The sequence below is a fragment of the Malania oleifera genome, chromosome 5, assembly GCF_029873635.1.
Source record: "Malania oleifera isolate guangnan ecotype guangnan chromosome 5, ASM2987363v1, whole genome shotgun sequence".
NCBI classification, from domain to species: Eukaryota; Viridiplantae; Streptophyta; class Magnoliopsida; order Santalales; family Ximeniaceae; genus Malania; species Malania oleifera.
Window position 1 is genome coordinate 100,922,381 of NC_080421.1, and position 21,996 is coordinate 100,944,376.

Here is a 21,996-nt window from a genome sequence, read left to right on the forward strand (position 1 = left end):
TTCTAAATTATTAATTGTATGAAATAAGTTATCATTTCTTACATGAGTTTTCTTTTTTAATATCAAATCTTTCATTGAAATAAATATTAAAACATACTCGTGTACTAGAAATCAATGAGCTCAATCTGAAGAAGGAAAACTCGATTCCACAGTAAATAACATTTACTTGAATTGATTTGATAGTCAAATAGGTACAAGAGAGCCTTTTGCAAAGCTCCTTTAGCAACCTCTTGGGGAGGAAATCTTCTTGCAAGTCATTTCACCACCATTTTATTAAAATAAAATAAAAAACCACCAAGAAATGAACCCCAATCCACATCGATTCACATTACGGAATAGGTATTTTGAGTTCCCCAAAATAATAAAATAAAAACAGCAGAGCCAATGCAGACATCGATCAGAACAGAAATCAGAACCACAAAACCTTCCCAAAATAATGGAAAGGGAAGATCGAAGCTCGAAAGAAATCGACAGATGAAGAAATGAAAATACCGGCAAAAGAGAGAAAGTGGGAAGTGATGCAGAGGCCTTCAGGGAGAGATTGGGAAGTGAGATTGAATTAAAGAATGGAGAAGATGAGTTGTCTGTTACCCTATTTATAGGTGGGCTTTGTTAGTGTTACGGGGAGGGTATCTATCCCAAACCTCTTTGGCAAAGTTCGATCTATGACTATGGTCGCGACCTTGACAAGCCTCTTCCTCGACTTCATCCAAATGCTCAGCAGGCGCCTCTGGTTGTATAGTCGCGATTATACCCGTTTGAGGAATGATTTCGACATATAGTTGTACCGTTAAATATGTCGAACCTATGCAGTGTGCGTCCAACACAATGTGCAAACCATAATCATCAGATATAGGAACAGCCTCGTAGATGATTGTATTATTGAACCCTTGCAAAGGGTATATTGCGGTCACCCGCAATGCATATTGATCTAAATTAATATACAAATATTTATATATCTTAATATATAATTTATTTAATTTACACCTATGTCTAATTCAAATTGGTCGAACTGACAGACTACTATAACTAACATCATCTGCTCCGATTATGATGTCGCCTTATGTACAACAATACCATCACCGGAGCACTGCTTGAACTTCCTGCCATTTAGATCGGCGCTCGAGAAATAAAAAAGACTTACGCAAAACAAAATTGTATGTATAAGTTATACGTCTTACTTAAGAATTAATTTCACTAAATTTAGTCATCTTATAACTCTATTATGATCATTAAACTCTCTTATAGCTTTTAAACTGTTGAGTATATAAATTTTAGAGTGTCTTTATTTTGTTAAAAAAATTTCAGATCTTAGATTTGGATTTCGATGTATTTGAGTAATTTTTAATATATATATTACATTTTATTTAAATTCAATGCAAATTCACATTCAAATCCGAGGTCTCTCAAAAGATAAGGTAATAATATTTTTTATCATAAAAATATATAATTTATATATGCACGTCAGAATGTTATTTAATTAAGTACAAATCACTTCATAAGTTAGGAAAATTCTTGAACTTTCTGGGACTTTTTTTTTACTTCATAAGTTGTGGTGATTTCTTAGGTTAACAATTTGAATATTCAACATTTAAATAAGGAATATAGATGGTGTGTTATTTAATTATATATTTTTAATAATTAATAGGTTAATAAATAATATAAGATTATTATATTTAATTAATAATAATCTTGTTATTAATGTATATTTACAACATATTATTATGATATAAATTAAGATTAAAATGAATATTACTAATTTAATTCAACATATTAATTTATTTAATGTTAATTTAAATTAATAAATAGTTCTCGTTCAATCCATAATTGAATTAAAATAACTAATATGTCATAATATATTGGTATGTATATGTGTACGTATAGTTGTATGCATACATGATTTGAAGCATTATCATTACTTTTTTCTTTTACATAGTAGTCTACTTTTTTTTTTTTTTATAATTTTAAATGTATTTAAAAATATAATTTCAAATATATATACGATTTAAATATTACCTTTTAAAAAAATTATAATAAATTATTAACATCTTCAATGAAAAATTATATATTTAAAAACTTAATAATAACTAATATATCATAATACATAGTAAAATAATATATAGCCATTCTTAATTATATTTTGAATAAAAATAATGATACTTTTATAATTAGAAACTTAAAAGCTAATTATTGTAATTTTTAATGCAAATTTAATTATTTTCTATTATTTAAAATAATATAATATTATTTAGTGATTAACAATAATCTTATTAATTAAATTATTATTTATAATTTGTAAATATTAATTTAAATTAATAAATAATTCTTATTCATCATAACATACTTGAATTAAGTTTCATTAATAATTAATACATGATAATATATAATAAAATAATATATAGCAATTTTTAAATATATTTTGAATAAAATTAATAATACTTTTACAATTAGAAACTTAAAAGCAAGTTATTTTAATTTTTAATAAAAATTTAATTATTTATATTATTTAAAATAATATAATATTTTTTATTAATTAAAAATTTAAACTAATAAATAATTCTTACTATCATTACATAATTGTATTAAGTTTCATTAATAATTAATATATAATAAAATAGTATATCATTATCTTCAATCATATAATATATGATTTTTAAAGTTCTATATATTACACGCAAAATTCTAAGCAGTTTCATATATAGAAATGGCTACATCCATTTTCGAAATTTTTTTTTTTAAAACTATGTCGCAACCTTTGAATAAGTTGCTTTTTATTACTATTATTTTATATATATAGATTTTGAAAAACTCCTACAAGAGTATAATTTTCGAAAAAAAAGGTTGCAATTTTAGTAACAATACTTAAAATTCACAACTATTTTCTAAAAATTAATGAAAAAGGTTGCTCACATTTATAACAATTAATGAAATTCTAAACAATTTCAGAACAATCCATATCTATTGTCATTATTCAAAAATGAAAAATGCATAACATTATAAACATAATTAAAATAAAAATGTTCATACTTAGTAATAATAATTTGAAACTCCCTCTTGTTTCTTCCATGTTAATATTATTGCACAAACAATATGCACAAAATAAATTACAGAAAATACACATAAAATAAATAGGAAATACACATGAAATACATAACTAAAACGAAACACACATGAAATACATGGCAGGAAAATCAATATTAAATTCAAGGAAATAAAAACGAAAAATCAGGATAACAGATTCTACCAAAATAAAAAAAATGTGAGCAGGAAAGGGTTTAAAAAATCACATACCTCATCTCCCCCTTTTATGCCTTCTCCCCAACGTTCGATGAGCAACAGTCGGAGTCCAACGGTCACCTGCTCTGCTCTCCCGTCCAATCGTCCGGTAGCTCTGCAAAGTTGAAGTCTCCTTTGCAAAGTGCTACTCCTCTTTCTGTTGGTTTGTCCATGAGCACAAACAAGGAAGAAATTCAATAGGCAAGCAAAACTCGTTGTATGGTCTAGCGAGTTTTGCCACGCGTCCAAAGACGGATGGATCAACAAATCCAAATTCGAAGCAAATCTCGCTGGATAAACCAACGAGATTTGCCAGGAGTCCAACACCGGGTGATTAAGCAATTAATGTTTCCAAGAAAATCTCAGTGGATGAACTAGCGAGATTTGCCATGTGTCCACTACAACATCCTTCATCCAAAGTAAATCTCGCTACTTGGAGTAGCGAGATTACATCAGGGTCATTTTGGGAAATACTTCCCAGAATAAGGTATTATTTAATATATATTTAAAAAAAAAATTAAAACGGGAAAAAAATCAGATTTGGATGCCAAACAAGGGAGTGGAGGCCAAACGAGGGATTGGCAGGCCGTCTGGTTGCCTGGTTGGAGAGTTGAGAGAGTGAAGAGTGGAGAATCTAGAGACGGAGATGGAGATGGAGTGGAGAAGTTTTAGCTTTTTGGGTTTGTTTTATTAATATAAAATATAATTCTATTAATATATTTAAATATTTATATAATAATAATATAAGTATATAAAATTATATATATATATATATAATTATTAGTTTCGATTTAGTTTGAGTAATCATAAGTTCGAGACCAACACAAATCGAAATCGAACTGATATTCAAAATTTTAAAAATATATAAATTGAAACCGAACCGAACAAATCAATTAACCAAAATTTTAGTTCAAATTTTTGGATTGGTTCAATTTTGCAGATATTTTTGAACAATCCTAACTAGTGCTAATTTAAATTCTTGTTTAGGAATCCTATTATATCATGAATCTCCTCTATATTATATTTACAATACAAAATGGTCAAGTCCTAAGGAGGTTCCAAACTCTTAATCCTAAAACTTGGGATTTTTGAACTATTAAATTTTCTTAGTAAAGTTTGATTAGTTAGAATCATGTATACTTATACACTCAATTTTTTATTCAAATTTATAAATAATAATAATAATAATAATAATAATAATAATAATAATAATAATAATAATACAACCAACTTGCATCTCTAAATCTCATCGAGATTTTAGGATGTGGGAATCAATTCAAATGCTACAATTGAAACATTAGTGATCTCTCCCTCTCTCTGCATAATTGAGGTGTGATCTTCTATCTTCATCGCAACCCTAACCCAGTGCATTTTTGAACGGATACATAAATGAAGAAGTGTACGTAGCACAACCCCTAAGATTTGAATATTCCCATTTTTCGGATCATGTGTTTAGACTAACAAAAGCCCTATATGGATTAAACAAACTCCTAGAGCTTGGTATGAACGATTGAGTGGCTTCTTGTTAGAAAACAGATTCATTAGAGGTAAAAGTGGATAGTACCATGTTTAAATTAAGCTTCCACGTGGTTAAATTTTAAATACCCAATTCACCCTCCTCTTGAGAGTACACTGTTACTTTCAATTGGTATAAGAGCCTAGGTTGTAGCAAAACTTAATTAGTGGTTACACAAAGATCCTTATGACTAACATAGGTGCATCCACTTTCGGTGAAGGGCAATATTCATCTAAACCTCCTATCTGCTCACTTTATCGTGATCCCAAGAGGGGGGGGGGGGGTGAATTGGTATTTTTAAAATTTAATCCTTAGGTAAATATTCTAACACCAGTATGTTCACAATCATAAGGTTAATCTAGTGCAAGTAATGTAAATATACCAAAAATTAAATAAAGTAATTTAATTAATAGCACATGCACCAGAAATCAGCAAAGTAAGAGTAACACATAGAAATGTTATCGAGGTTCGGCCAATTTCCTACGTCCCCGCCTTGGCTAACAAACACAAGGATTACTATTATAATTGCTCACTTAAACGGGTGGAGCGGCACCTAAACAAACCAGGTTAATTACCACAGGGTTGACCTCAACCTTTACAACCAATCCTTATCGGACTGGATTACCGCCCCCTTAGACCACGCTTGGAAACACTCAGATTTTACAATCAGATGGTACAAAAATAGTGCTTTCACGTAAAGTATAAATGTAACCAAATACGCACATTCACATACACATCAATAGCATGGATATATTATAAGCTCAGTGATACAAATTTTGTTCAATCAATACTCAACACAATATAATCAGTATGATGCTTAAGAGTATTCAACACAAGCAATATCTTGGAATCTAATCAAGGTGTTTCAATAACAAATCAATATTCCAAGTATACAAATCAGATAATCAAACTACCTTAAGAAAGTTTTCTTCAATGTAATGTGTACAATGCTAGTTTGAAAATGTTTGTTTGTTTTAAAAAATCTCGACACACAAAAAACAAAGCTATTGGACACTTGCAACAAGATGTCAATATCCAAAGCTTCTTTGATTTAATCCCACACAAGATTTATAATAGAAAAATCTGTGGGATAAACCTAAGCTAAGCTCCCAAAGAAATTATCTCAAACACACAAACAAGTGGGAGTATTAGCACCGAATAACAATCACACTTACACAACAAGAACTCTCACAATCTCAGATTTTATCAAAAGGATGCAAGTTTGAGAGTATTTGGGCAAAGGGTGAATTTTCAAAAGAGAGGAATTTTTGGTTAATCACTTTGCTAATCTTTGCTAATCCACACAAATGAACTCATATTTATAGGCTAGGGTAAAATTATAACCGTTTAGGACCTATTGGGTATTATTAAAAAGGTTCCAAAATGCTTAAGCACTGTTAACCCAAATTAACTCAATTTTACTTTGGTTAAAATAATTTTAATCCGACAATATTCGGGTGGCTGAATCAAGGTTTGGTCGCCCGAATAGATACATTCTTAAAAGTCCTTAAAATGGTTTGACAGCCCTAGTGTAGGTTTGGTAGTCCGAACAAAAGTCAAAGACATTTGTTTGTAAGTTCGGGTGCTCAGTCCAATGTTCGGTGGCCCGAACTCATGTGTTCGGTCGCTCGAGGTCCTTTTTGAACTAAAACTATTGGTCGCTCGAGTTGGTGAGCTGTCCTTTTCAAGGGATTCGGGCGCCCAAAGAAGATGTGTGTATTTTAGGTCGGTCGCCCGAGAGCCTGGTCAACTGTTGACTCGATAACAGTTCGGGCACCCGAGGAGTTTTGAACTCTAGGGGTTCAGTCGCCCGAGATCTCTCAAGTTGTTTGGAAATGTTCAATTTATGCACAATTTCAACACACCAATAAATTATATGCTATGTGTGTGAGTGTTGGGACCTAGGGTCTTACTATGGTATTATTGAGCTTACGATATATCCTATACGCATGATGTGCAGGTAAGATACATACAAACCACAGCCTAGGTTACTATTACAGACCCATATTACAGAAATTAAATTTACAATTACAAATTACAAGTCTTCAGGGTCTTCTTGTTTCTTTAAGTGTTCTTACTTGAGATATTTATTTAAACCCGCACAAACACTTGACAATCATCAAATATTAATATTTGTCATAATCAAAACCAGGTGTGACCTATAAGGTCAACATTCTCCCTTTTTTTGTGATGACAAATATACCATGCAAAAAAATAAAGGGTATAACCTTAAGAGGTTCCCCCTAACAATGTGCATCATGTATTTAACCCAAAATTTGCCCCTACATCTCCCCCTTTTGGTAACAACAAAAAGGGTCATAAGAGTAAAAACTATAGGCAATGGGTAAGTGTTAGATTTATACATTAGAAATTTTGGAAAGATTTTGAAAAATTTCGGCAGAGTGCCATTTGTAAATCTGATTTTTCAAAATAAATCTTGTATAAATAATAACCTGTTTGAGTTTATATAGCCTAGCAGTTTATCCACAACTACTCAAACAGTCCAGTATGGTCCAACAATCAAATATAAATTTCAATATCATCATGAAGTGGACAAGTGAGTTGTACATCACAAGTAATAATCAACATTCATAAAGTATAAAGCAAGAAGACAAATTAACAATGTTATTGGTTGCTAAGACTTGTTAAATTGCACTTGAGAGCTCCCTCTAAATATATGCAGATTATGAAACATCTAAGAAGCTTCTCTACTGTGCATTAAGCCTAATTCACGTCTAATTTGCATGAACCTATCATCGGGAAGTGGTTTAGTGAATATATCCGTCCACTGTTCATTAGTGCATACAAACTCAAGAGCCACATCTCCTTTTTGTACATGATCACAAAGGAAATGATGTATAATCTCAATGTGTTTAGTTCGTGAATGTGAGATAGGATTTTTAGAGATATTGATTACGTTAGTATTATCACACTTAATCGGTATTGTATCATAGTGCAATCCAAAATCCATAACTTGTTGTTTCATATAAAGAGTTTGGGCACAACAACTTCCAGCCGCAATATATTCAGCTTCGACTGTGGATAAGGCAACTGAGTTTTGTTTCTTGGAGAACCAAGAAACAAGAGATTGTCCTGGATAATGACAAGTGTCGCTGGTACTTTTTCTATCAACTTTACTACCGGCAAAGTCAGCATTAGTATAACTAACAATCTCAAAAGTAGTATGCTTAGGGTACCACAAGCTTAACTCTATAGTCTCAACTAGATACCTAAGGATTCGTTTAACAGCTTTTAGGTGAGATTTCTTAGGGATTGCCTGAAACCTAGCACACATACACACACTAAACATAATATCAGGCCTACTAGCAGTGAGATATAGGAGACTCCCAATCATGCCACGGTACAATTTTACGTCAACAGGGATTCCTTACTCTTCTTTATGAAGCTTAATGGAAGAGTTCATAGGTGTACCAAGAATTTTGCAATCTTCCATATTAAATTTCTTTAGCAAGTCCCTAATATATTTAGATTGGCATATGAAAGTTCCATGATTAGCTTTCTTAATTTGTAGCCCTAAGAAGAAACTAAGTTCACCTATCATGCTCATTTCAAATTCACTTTACATGCACTTGGCAAACTCATTACACAATTCATCATTAGTTGCTCCAAAAATGATATCATCCACATAAATTTGAACAAGGAGCATATCATTATTTTTGGATTTGATGAAAAGTGTAGTGTCAATCTTGCCATGAGTAAACTTATTTTCTAGTAGAAAACCACTAAGCCTCTCATACCAAGCTCTAAGAGCTAGTTTCAATCCATACAAGACCTTAGACAATCGGTAAACATGATCTAGATATTTATGATTTTCAAAACCGAGTGGTTGTTCTACATATACTTCTTCATTAATAAATCCATTTAGAAAAACGCTTTTAACATCCATTTGAAACAATTTAAAATTTTTAAAAGCGGCAAAAACAAGTAGTGTTGGCCTAGTTAGGCTTACAAACTCTTGGTTTTGATGAAAACAAAGTAAAAGTTATTTAATATATTTTCAAGTGATATGATTACAGGTAAAGGTGAATTGCTCAAAATACATATACCCTGACATAAAAGCTTACAAGGATCAAGGAACAAGGAGAGGTACATGAGAATACCAAAGATCTATAAATGAAAGCTCAAAAAGAAGTCTAAGAGATTGAAGAGCAGCATTGAAAGGACTCAAAGCCAAGAAAATGTCAAAACAGCTTAGGTCAAAATCTTTGTAAGTACTTCTAAGTTTATTCAAATAAGAAGTTTTCATTTTGAAACTCATTAGGCAAAGAGACTTAGAGACCTTAATATAAAAATTGGAACAAATATTTCAAAGTCAAACAAGTTCATATTCCAAGATTAATTGAGTAAAGAAGAGAGAATTTAAAAAATATGTTTGAAATGCCAAAATGTTAGTTGACAGATGATTGTCTGTTTATGGACAGACGACTAGCCAATTTGGTGTAGTTTAACTAAAGACAGAAGCTTGATAGACAACTGTTAAGGTTTTGACAGACGACTGCCAGTGCCAAGTGAGAAGTTTGTGAGTGTTCTGCCAGACGAATGTCTACCTTCTGTGTATATTGAGAAATTTGATTTGTTCATGGAAAAACGACTGTCACCGTATGGACAGACGACTGCCACTCTACTGAGTTGTATTATAACTACATTATTCTAGTGACAGACGACTGCAAATCAATTGACAGACGACTGCTACCTTTCTGCCTATGCTTTTTATATTTATAACATATGGACAGACGACTGCCAAAACTTCACAGTCATCTGGCTCACGGAATTTTTCAAATCTCCAACGGATATAATTTTTGAAATTCAAATTATTGGAAGCTTAAATAATTTTAAAATTTGGAAACAACTCTAAGTATTCTTAGGGAACAAGTAAGGAGGTTTTCAACCTCTATAAATACCCTCAAGGATTATTGTTTTAAACACCAAGAAATCAATTCAGCTCTCATTCTCTCCCAAAGCCTACTGAAATTCTAAAAGTGTGCTATTACTTTCATCTTTCACGAAATTCTTCGAAAGCTTTGCTGAGTTTCTTACTGAGTTTGTGCATCAAGTTGTTGATTCTTTCATCCATTGAAAGATACCTACGGTGATAAGTTTCTAAGAGCTTCATTCTGAAATTCATGCTCTAAATTTACTGAAGTACATAGTGTTTCAATTTGTACTAATCAACTCTTTGAGGAGCAAGTTCTTATACGCCTTGTTTTATATCTTTGTAACAGGTTAATTGACGGTTCAAGTGTTGAATCATTGGACCAAACAAGGGTATATTATTTGGAGAAGGCGGGCTCTAGCCTTACCCAAGGAGTGTTTGTACTTGGTCTTGTTCCGACTGGTAAAGGAACGGTAATAGTGAATCCTTTGGTGGTTTTGCCAAGGGTGAGGACATGGGCTGTGTTAAAGCCGAACCTCGTAAAAACCCTGTGTTCTTCTTTCTCTACTCTACTCTTTATTTATTTTTATTTTTTTGCAAAAGATATGATCTGTGTGGTTGCTTTAAAATTCAGTTTTGAATGTTTGGTTGTTAAATAGACCAGAAGGTAATTCGTTTTGGATTGATCAGCATTGATTGCGGAAATCGAAAGGGACTACGTTGGTTGATCATCCTTGACTTATCAATCTGAAAGTTTATTTAAAAGCTGAACATTAGGAAGACAAATAATTGTGATACAAGGCTTAAAACAAGTTCAGCAAATTTTTACATATATACAGGGTTATTGTTACAAAGATTGAGTGATTGATCTTTTTGTGTTGATTGTGATTGTATTTAAGTTTTGATTGTTGTCACAACTCAAAAGAACTAAGACTAAAGGGAATAAAATTTTTAAAACCCACTTCACCCCCCTTTTGGGAAGCTATTCCAATTTCAAGTAGCATATGAATGGCTTCTAACCTACCAACAGGAGCATATGTTTCATTAAAGTCAATTCCTTTATGCTGGTTATACCCTTGGGCAACTAGTCTAGCTTTATTCTTAGTTACTACCCCATTCTCATCTTTCTTATTTCTATACAACCATTTAGTTCCAATAATTGTGTGATCATTAGGCCTAGGAACTAGAGTCCACACTTTGCTTCTTTCAAATTGATTGAGTTCTTCTTACATGGACATCACCCAAGACTCATCCTCTATGGCTTTTTTAATATTTTTAGGTTCTTCTTGGGATAAGAAGGCAGAATGATTCAGTAGATTTCTCAAAGAGGATTTGTGATTACACCACAGGATGGTTCACCTATGATTTGATCTATGGGATGATTTCTAATAAATTTCCAATCTCTAGGCAACTCCTGATTTTCATTTTCTTCAGATGATTTTTTTATTTGTTTCAGGATTTTCACCTGCATTGTTTTCAATGGATAATTTATCTAAGCATTTTTTAATGTCAATATCATCTTCATCATCTTTCTTAGAAAATGGATTAAATTCATCAAACACAATATGAATAGATTCAATGATGGTCAATGTTCTTTTGTTGAAAACCCTATAAGCTTTACTATTCAGTGCATAACCAAGGAAAATACCTTCATCAGATTTAGAGTCAAATTTTCCTAAGTGTTTATTATCCCTAAGCACAAAGCATTTGCAACAAAACACATTAAAATAGGAAATATTAGGCTTATGGTTGTTCCACAATTTATAAGGGATTTTATTAATTGACGGTCTAATCAACACCCTATTCATAACATAACATGCAGTATTAATGGCCTCGGCCCAAAAATATTTAGGTAAGTTATGTTCATTTAGCATAGTCCTACTCATTTCTTGTAGTGACCTATTCTTTCTTTCTACCACACTGTTTTGTTGAGGTGTCCAGGGTGCAGAAAAGTTATGTGATATTCCTTCTAAGTCACAATATTTTTCTATGCTCTCATTTTTAAATTTAGTGCCTCTATCACTTCTTATATGAGTTTTCTTATATCCTTTTTCATTCTCCTACAAAGTTTGGTGAACTATTCACATGATTCATTTTAATGTACAAGAAACAACACCCATGTGAATCTAGAAAAGTCATCCACAATTACAAAAGCATAAGATTTACCACCAAGACTTTGCACAGAATTAGGTCCAAACAAATCTAGGTGAAGCATCTCAAGTGGCCTAGTAGTAGATATAAATTTCTTTTTCTTGAAACTAAATTTGGTTTGCTTACCCATTTGACATGCATTACAGATTTTATCCTTTACAAAAGACATCTTAGGCAAGCCTTTAACTAATTCTTTTCTAATAAGTTTAGACAATAAATCCATGCTAGCATGTCCTAAGCGTCTATGCCATAACCAACTAGCTTCATTTACAACAGAAAAACATGTCACTTGTTGTGAAGCTAAGTTATCAAGAGAAGTAGTATAAACATTTTCATGATGATCGGCAGTAAAAAACACTTTGTGATCTGATTTATTTTCTACTATACATTTTTCATTTTCAAAAGATACTTTAAATCCTATGTCGCACAACTAACTTATGCTAAGTAAATTATGTTTCAGCCCATCAACTAGTAAAACATTATCAATAGTAAGAGAGGAATTCTTACCAACCTTACCTACCCCGATGATGTGACTGACCTTTTGCATTGTCGCCAAATGTCACATAGCCTCCATCTTTGGGAATGATAAAAGTGAATTTTCCCTTGTCGCTGGTCATGTGCCATGAGCACCCGCTATCCAAGTACCACCGGTCCTTGGAGGAGAACGATCTTAGGCATACTTGCAAAATATACTAAGTAACTGATGCTGGTCCCTAGATTTTGTTGGGTCCACGGGGGTTAGTAGTCGGATCTCCCTTAACTACCCATACTTTCCTAATTCTAATACGCTTATTTCTATGTGGACAATCAAATTGAATATGACCAATTTGTTTACAATTAAAACATCTTAATCTACACTTAGGATCTTTAGGAGGGACATGAGACTTTGACTCATGTGTAAAATGTCCTAAGTAAAGATTAAGTCATCTAACATTTTCAACACCATTAAAACCAAGACCCTCTTTACTTAAGGAGTTTCTTTGGCCACTGACTCGTTCTGAGTTGTGCTTCCAAGTGCAAAAGTGTCAAGTTGTATCAAGGATGAGTCCAGGATCGTATTTCACAGGGACCACTGAGTATCAAAGTATTTATGCAAGTTTAGTGAAATCCTGTTGCTGAAAAATGGGGTTTGAAAATCTTTTTGGTCTTTTACGATTTTGAAAACAGTAAATAAAGTGAGAGAAGCTTGCGTAAACTTTCAAAATGAAACTGAAATGTTATTAATTTTCCAAAAATGTAAATCTAATAACGCAACCAAAACTAAATAGATTAACTGAAACAATTTTACCAAACACTCGGGTTACGGGTTCAACGTCTGTTTGCTTCCACCGTTTACTAATTTCCTAGGCCTTACTCCTCTTCTTGTTAATCCAATCAAGGCATTAATAAGATGAAATTTTATTTCTAAAGATTGAGTAAATTGGCTACATCCAAACGGAAGAAAATAAAAACTCTCATTAAGCATCAACCGAATTTTATGTAAAAATTAGTTGATTAAAATCCTAGATTAAATCAAGGTTTTGATGTGCCTATCGTCAACAACAAAACAAGAAATAAGAGCCAGTGATTAATCAACGATGCCGTCAATTTTCGGTTCTAACCAAATAAAAGTTTAGCAATAATATTTTAGGGAAACTAACAAACCATGGAAAGCAAACGACTTTGACCCACAACCTGAGTTACCGAACTTAGCCACTCATGCTCACAATACACAATTTCTGGGTCAAATTAATTCCACGGTGGCTCACATGGGAGTTGCAGTTGGAGTGGTGCTCGGCTAGCCTGGTTGTGCTGTGGAGGAGCTTCTGGGGTCTTCAAAGCTCTGCTGCTGCTGCTGGTGTGGGCTTCGGCTGGTACTGTGGAGGGGCTGGAGATGGAGCTTCGGTTGCTGTAGAGGGAAGCCTCGAGCTTTGGCTGCTAGCAAGCTGTTGGAGAAGAATCGCTGCTGTGGTGGCCTAGAAATTAGTGCTGTGGCTGCAAGGGGTCTGCTGGTGGCTGGTGCTCGGGATGCTGAGGGAGTTGGAGCTGCTGGTGTTTTGCAGAGGATGAGGTAGTGTTGTGGCTGGAGCATAAAATAGAGAAAAGAGAAAAAGAGAGCGAGAACAGAAGGACAGGAAGAAAACCAAGAAGAAGGAAAAGATAAATAGAAAGGGAATTAGAAGGAAAGCCCTCAGGCTGCCTAGGAAAGAAGGGGGAGAAGAAGAAGAATTTAAAAGAGATTGGGGGAAGCCCTAGACCCGGTTTAGCCAACCAAACCCGACAACTTGACCCGACCCGGCCTGCATGGCCGGGTCACATTTTTGCTCTCTATTCACTACAATATTTGACCCTTCTAAAGCCGGTTTCTCACAAAACTCAAAACTAGGGGTGAGCATAATTCGGGGAAAACCGAATTAACAGACCGAAATTGGTCGATTCGGTTCGGTTAAAAAATTCGGTTCGGTCGGTTCAGTTATGTTTTTCAATATTTCGGTTAATCGGGTTTCGGTTCGGTTAATGGAGAATATTAATTCGGTTAACCGATTAACTGATTTACGAATTAATTAAATTTTAAATATAAATTAATAAATTAAAATCTGATTTCACTCATTCCCTCTCATACTCTCAGTCTCACGACTCACACTCTCACTGCTCTCAGTCTCACAGAAGTCAGAACATGTAAGTCCCTCACTGCCTTTCGCCGTCGTCATCGCCGTCGCCGGCCATCATCACCAACACAGTCACTGCTCTCTGAAGTCAGAAGCCATCGCCGTCGCCTTTCTCTTGCTCACCCGAGCTCCTCTGCACCACCAGGCACCATCTTCACGCGATGCCTTCATCTGTGTCCATCGCCGTCGCCGTCGCCGGCCATCATCACCAACAGTGCAACGCAGGAACTGCTCTCTAAAGTGAGAAGTCGGAAGCCCTCACTGAGTCACTGCCTCTCTCTCGCTCACTTGAGCTCACTGCTCCGCACCACGGCACCACCATCTTCACGTGATGCCATCGCCGTCGCCACTGGCCAGCCATCGTCACCGAGAACCACCCCCGACTCCTCATCGTCATCGGCGTCAAGCTCACCCGAGCTCAATCATCTCCCCCGACTCCTTCCTGACTTCCCCCTTCCCTTGTTCTAGATTTACCTTTCCAATTCCCCCTTCCCTCATATTTCTCGGTTAAATTAGGTTAACCGAATTACCCGAAAATAAATTCGGTCAGGTTCGGTTCGGTGAGGCCCAATGGTTCGGTCGGTTCGGTTAACACTATTCTTTAACCGAAATTTTCGGTTAATTCGGTTAATTAACCGAATTTGGCCGAACCGAACGTTTGCTCACCCCTACTCAAAACACAAAAGTTGTAGATAAACCTTTCCTATTTCTCCAGAAATTTGAATCAGCTCGATCAGAGTTCAGTCGGAAAAGTTATGCATGAAATACGAACAGGTGTCAGTTTTGGTTCCCGGGACTTTTCCTGCGATAAAAAATTATCAAAAACTCATAAATTGCACAATAGAACTCAAGAATGATAATTTTGGCACTTTATTAAAATATTGGATAAATTTGGACATTTAATTAAAAATATACGCTGTAAAGACAACGTTAAAGTGGCCAATTATGCAGTTTGCACGCGTAATCACACCCCCCAACTAATATTTTGTTAGTCTCTAGCAAATGACGTGAATGAATTTCAGGGTAGTGCCTATAACTACAAACTCTGATGAACATGAAATTGATGCACATGCAACACAAGCATACCGTTTCACATACGAGAATACCACTGAATTTCACACAAGCTTGATCATATTTAGTACACACAACTCAAAAGCATGTCACTTATGCAAGTTTCATCGTTTATATGTCATTTAAGAGCAACATACTCACATGAAGTTAATCAGTGGCACATTCAAAATTAATGCAGTCATATAAGTCCGAGTATAAACAAGTAAACTCTCAAGGTTTGTGTGATGTGTGTAACTCAATACACCGAGGATACCAGTGGACACCTACAGAACAATCGCTTTGACTCGGCCTAACTGGTATACCCTCAAAAACACTCAACAGGAATGGGTTCACTCGTCATATGTGAGGAGGAGTGTCGCGATCAAACATCCCACATATTAAAAGGAACAAACACTAAGTATATGGAGTGGACTAGTCAGAAAAGGATCTAACCTATTTATGAGGTGTCGGGTCTTTCACCCTAGTATCTTCTCACCTACTCGCCACATCCAACCGAGACCACCCTAGATCAACTTATTCACAAACTTGTCGTGAATACATTTGAGACATTAACCGGTTGAAGAATCTTCATATGTGGAAAACATGTGTTGTAACACCCTAACCCCGAGGGGCCTGAGATATTAACTTTTTACCATTGATTTACAGTGGAAGCAAGTAAACTCAATTATTATTAAACCAGAGCGCTAATTATCCATATTACAACCGTTTATTTCAAAAGAAGAAAAATTATGCAAACATAAATATCTGAAACCATACTAATATTTCTAAACAAATCTTTATTTTTCTATCCCCACCCGCATGCTTGCTAAGCCTGATTTCCAACATGCTGTTCAGAGTTATCTGAATGAAAATATGATTGGAGTGAGACGACGCTCAGTAAGTAAATAAGATTATTATTAGTGTGTGGTCAAAATGAGCTTTTTAAAAAATTTTGTAAAACAATATTTAATACTATAACTTCAAAATTTCTTTTAGAATAAATATAAATTTAAAAATTTCTGTACAAAACTTTTGTCATCAATTACAACAGTAAAATTTTATAATTATATACTATAACTGTTAAATTAAACTTTTAACTTTAAAACTGTAAAAAAATTTAATGATAAATATACATATACTTTTCCTTATACGTTTTCCTTAGATCGTCATTTAAGCACCAAAATGATCATTTTCACGAAAATTTACACTTTTTCTTCAAATCATCAGTAACTTTGTACACGTAATTAAATATGTATAAACATATATTACAAAAACCACCCTTAGGCTTGTTTGCCGTAAGTCATGTTTACCCCCATGACTGGGTTGTGGGTCCGAAGACTGGACTTAACTGGCTGGCCGACCAAACTAAATCAACATACGTAAACTTTAAGTGAGATTTTCCTTATTAAGTTCTGCTCCAGAACCAGGTGTGCACTCAGGAGAAATCCACTAACATAAATAACCATTCTGTAAACAGTGTGGGTGCACTCTGATCCGTATAAACTTTAAGCTACGGTACCGAACATTTGTAACTTTGAATTTTCGTTGCCATAAGGGGTTTTAAAATCATCTTATTATAATTTATGCAATTTAAAATAATATCATAAAAATCTCATCTTTACTCATATTTTCATAAAAAAAATGCAACGTAGAAATAAACTCATGCCACACAATTTTTGTGTTAAAAATATATATAATTTTATTTTTGAATAAAAAAAAATGCTGAAAATTTATCCGAAGGGATTAGAACATTTCTTAACCTAAAAATAGATGCAACTATATTAAAGATATAACTGGTATAATTAAATACGCGTAAAAATAAACTTATAAAAATATTGTGGAACTAATTAACATAATTGAAATTAACTTATAAAATAAACTCGGGTATGAATTTTAAATAAAAAAAAAAACTAACATAATCAAAATTTACTTACCTTCTTCCTTACGAACACTGTAACTATCTCTAAGAAATGAGATCGGAAAGAATGGGTGATTGAGAACTTACTCAAAAATTCTCTCTCCACCACAATTTCTTTCACTCACTAATTCTTCTCTTCCTTGGAAAAATTGTTGTGAAAAATGAAGGTTGAGAGCTCCCTATTTATAGGAAAATTTTAGGGAAAAAATGAAATTTATAAAAGTGTGGGGAGATGAGTGAAATTATAATTTTTAAAAATTAAAAAATGGGCAAGGGATGTGCAAGGTATGGGTTGAGTATGGGATGGGGATGAAGGCCATGTGAGAGTGCTTGCCACCATTCCCATTAAATAAATTTTTAATTAATCACTTACCTAATTAATTAATCAATTAGTTAATTAATTATTTTATTATTTTTTTTAATCATTATTATCATTATTATTATCATTGTTATTAATTTTGAACCATTTTTAGTATTTATTTATTTTATTATTTATTTTTGAATAAGAATTAAATTTGAATTTTGAAAATTCATGTGGACCTTACATGGTCTTGTGGGCCCCACACAACTTCGAGACCCGAATTGATCCTACGTAACTCGAATAACTCTTATACGATTTTATGCATCCTACATAGTTTTGAGACTCGTGTAAACCTCCATACAGCTTCGGGACTCATGTGGGCCCCACATATGATACCTATATTATTATCATCTTATTATGTATTTCTACAAATTATGTCTGTCAAAATACTATTTTATATACTTATTTACGTGTACAAACAGTGTCTATCCTGTTTATCCTATGAAATTCCATTTTGACCAGGCCGACCTCTAGGGAGCGACTGAGCCGCAATGGTCTCTGAGCACTCGCTAAGACAAGATCTTTCTTAGGCATCAAACATGGAATCAAGGATCCTACAGAAAAACACTTCTGTATTGATATTAACTTAATGACCATTTTTATTATTTTATTATTATTGTGCTTTAATCATATATATATTTTTGGGTCATCACATGTGTCGTGTCCTTGATTCTTTGTGATATATATGTGGATCAAGCATTAGCGTTTCATCTCATGCGCATGTTTATTTCTTGTTCCTTCTTCTACTCATTCTTTATTTCCTATTTTTTCTTAAGCAATTAGGACAATCTTAACACTTCTTTTGTAATCTTCAAACAATCAATGGGAATTGAGCTCGAATAGGGGTCTATGAACTAAGTCAATCTCTAGGGGTGGCTCAGCCTTTACATCTTGAGTAGGTTACAAGACCTAGGTTTCTACCTCCCCACTAGGTGTCACCTCTAGGCTAGCAAATCAAAGACAGAGACTAGTGTACAAAGAATCATCCAGAAAAAAAAGAATTGAGTTTCATGAACTATGATTTGATATTAACGCTCAAAAGGACGATACATAACTCAAGGATATCTCACAAGGTGTCATAGTCGCCACGGGTGTTCTCTCAATGCTCACAGGAAACCCTAAGTGCAATGAATCACGTGAGAGTGTATTCAACCTCGTGAGATGTCATGTAAATACAAAAAATTATATAGCCAAATTAACACGAATGTACTACCAATCAATTATTCATGGAGTCATAAAATCATATAAAGAGAAACTACGCATAAATAACTAAGTGTGTAGTTCTTAGGTTATATGCAGGTATGTGAAGGGTACGAGTCAATGTTAAGCATACGCAATTCAATGTAATTCCTCACTACTCTTCCTTTCTTTCTTTCCTTCTTTTTGATTTTTTTTTGTTTTTTTTTTATTTTTTTTAATATAAAACCCAGTACGTATACGTGCATAGTGTCACATGCAAATGCTCATCCCCCAACTAAAATGGAACATTGTCCTCAATGTGAAAGCATAAGGGAAATAGAAAAACTGTGCATGGAAAAAGTGGGGTGTACTTGGATGAAGAAATAATGGAAAAGGAAAACTGAACTAAAGGAAATTGTACCTATCAATAAAATAAAAATAAGACATAATGAAACAAAATGAAAACAAAGGAAAGCAAAACATCATAGTGTGTCTGGAGGAGGTTCAGGAGGAATTTCGTCCGGTGGGTGCAGATTTATAAATTAAACTGGCGGGTCTCCAAATTTGAGCCACCACAATGGGTTAGTTTTGTTATCTGCACAGAAGTGATCTCTGAATAAATCAATGCTCTCCACAATATTAGACAACACATTTTCAAATTATCTTTCTTGTTTCAACAAGAAAGGATCCTTATCCAGTATAATTTCCAGGAAATATATTTCTTTAAGAACCGGTTTTTGAGGAAAAGTTTTCGGAATAGTTACCTTTGGTTCTTTAGAAGCATCAACATTAAAATTTGTACCTGGTTCCTTGAAGGTTAAACTCTCACCATTCTGCTCAACTTCTTCATCTAGTGCACCAGTCACCTTACCACTACTGAGATTTGCTTCGGCATTGCAATCATTGACATTTGCTTCAATAGAGAATAATGGTTCCCTGATTGCAATCTGCACTTGAGTATCTAGTTGGGCTTGAAATTTAGATTCATCTATCTCCAAAGCATTCAATAATGTGTTCAGCCTAGTCAAATCGGTGCTTATCTCGTTGATGGCTTGAGAAGTTTGAGAGTTGATCACATTTTGGCTTACCATGAATTGTTGCAAGCTAATAGTTAGTTGCTGTGTGGAATCTTCCATTTCCCTTCGTTGCATTGGAGGAGGCTGATTTGCAAAGTAAGAGGGTCCCAAGTCTTGGCCAGATGCTGCATAAGGAATGTATTGACTTTGTTCCTGGGGAGATGGCTCCACTTGGTCATTCGTCCAACTGAAATTTGAATAACTTCTACAACTTGCATTGTAAGTATCAGAATAAGGTTCATTAGAAATCTCAGAAACCATATACACCAGGTTAGATTGATCAAGAAAAACTTCCTTAAGAGCAGGAATAGTTGGACATGCATCAGTCGCATGCCTTGGATCCTCACATATGCTGCATTTTTTAGAAGATGATGGTAAAACATGCATTTCATTTACCTCCTTAAACTCAATGGAATCTAACCTTTTGGACATCAATGCAAGCCTAGCATTCAAATCATCAACTTCTTCCAATTGATACTTACCACTCCCATTAATACATTTTTGCTTTTCAGATCTATCATACACATAAGAGACAACCCAAGATTGGGCGTTTTCAGCTAAATAATCAAAATAGTCAAAAGCTTCTTCAGGCTCTTTATTGAAAAACTCACCATTACACATTGTTTCCACAAATTGCCTCATCTTTGGTTGCAAACTCTCATAGAAAAAACTGATGACCCTCCAATTCTCATACCCATGGTGAGGACATGCATTTAAGAGGTCTTTGAAACGTTCCCAACATTGATAAAATGTTTCCACATCATTTTGGCAAAAATTCATGATTTGTCTTTTCAAAGCATTAGTTCTTTGCATAGAAAAAAATTTCTTTAAAAACTCAGTTTGCATTTCTTGCCAAGTCCCAATGGATCTTGGCCTTAAGGAATAAAACCAGGTTTTTGCCTTGTCTTTTAAAGAAAAGGGTAACAATTTCAGTCTTATTACCTCCTTAGTGCATGTTCTATCCATGAATGTGGCACAAACTTCTTCAAACTCTTTAATATGCAAATATGGGTTTTCAGCTTTAATGCCATGAAAATGAGGTAATAATGGAATCATCCCAGGTTTAAAATTAAAAGCATTTGCATTCAAAGGTAGAATAATGCAGGATGGGGCACTGGTCCTAACAAGTTGCAAATATTCTCTGAGAGTCCTATTGGGGTTCTCCATATCATGAGGTTCATTCTCAGCCATGATGCTATGTGTATCAGATGGTGATTCAAGTGATTCAAGTGAAACAGGTTCACTCGATGATGAGATGGATGAGTTTGTCCTAACTAGTCTAAATGTGTTATCTCTAGCCCAACCAGTCATACAAACTCAGTATAAATGCAATAAAAGAAAATAGGTCAAAGGAGAGGAAGTAGATATCACCAGGCTGTGAAGACGTTCACAGCTCTAAAACACCTCTCTGAAATTTGAGAAACACTTCAATGACACCAACTAGTCCCCGGCAACGGCGCCAAAAACTTGACTCGTTCTGAGTTGTGCTTCCAAGTGCAGAAGTGTCAAGTTGTATCAAGGATGAGTCCAGCATCGTATTCCACAGGGACCACTGAGTATCAAAGTATTTATGCAAGTTTAGTGAAATCCTATTGCTGAAAAATGGGGTTTGAAAATCTTTTTGGTCTTTTACGATTTTGAAAATAGTAAATAAAGTGAGAGAAGCTTGCGTAAACTTTCAAAATGAAACTGAAATTTTATCAATTTTCCAAAAATGTAAATCTAATAATGCAACCAAAACTAAACAGATTAACTGAAACAATTTTACCAAACACTCGGGTTACGGGTTCAACGTCTGTTTGCTTCCACCGTTTACTAATTTCCTAGGCCTTACTCCTCTTCTTGTTAATCCAATCAAGACATTAATAAGATCAAATTTTATTTCTAAAGATTGAGTAAATTGGCTACATCCAAACGGAAGAAAATA

General features: G+C 34.0%; 1 protein-coding gene and 1 non-coding gene across 2 annotated transcripts in view; one reads left to right on the forward strand and one right to left on the reverse strand.

Annotated features, from left to right (window-relative positions):
• The window catches only part of LOC131155035 (uncharacterized), a 389,116-nt gene that overhangs the window by 84,171 nt on the left and 282,949 nt on the right, over positions 1-21,996 (reverse strand). The gene's annotated exons all lie outside the window — the stretch shown is intronic.
• Positions 20,761-20,868, forward strand: LOC131156858 (small nucleolar RNA R71). The gene has a single exon (XR_009137125.1). It is a non-coding gene; the product is annotated as a small nucleolar RNA R71 (small nucleolar RNA).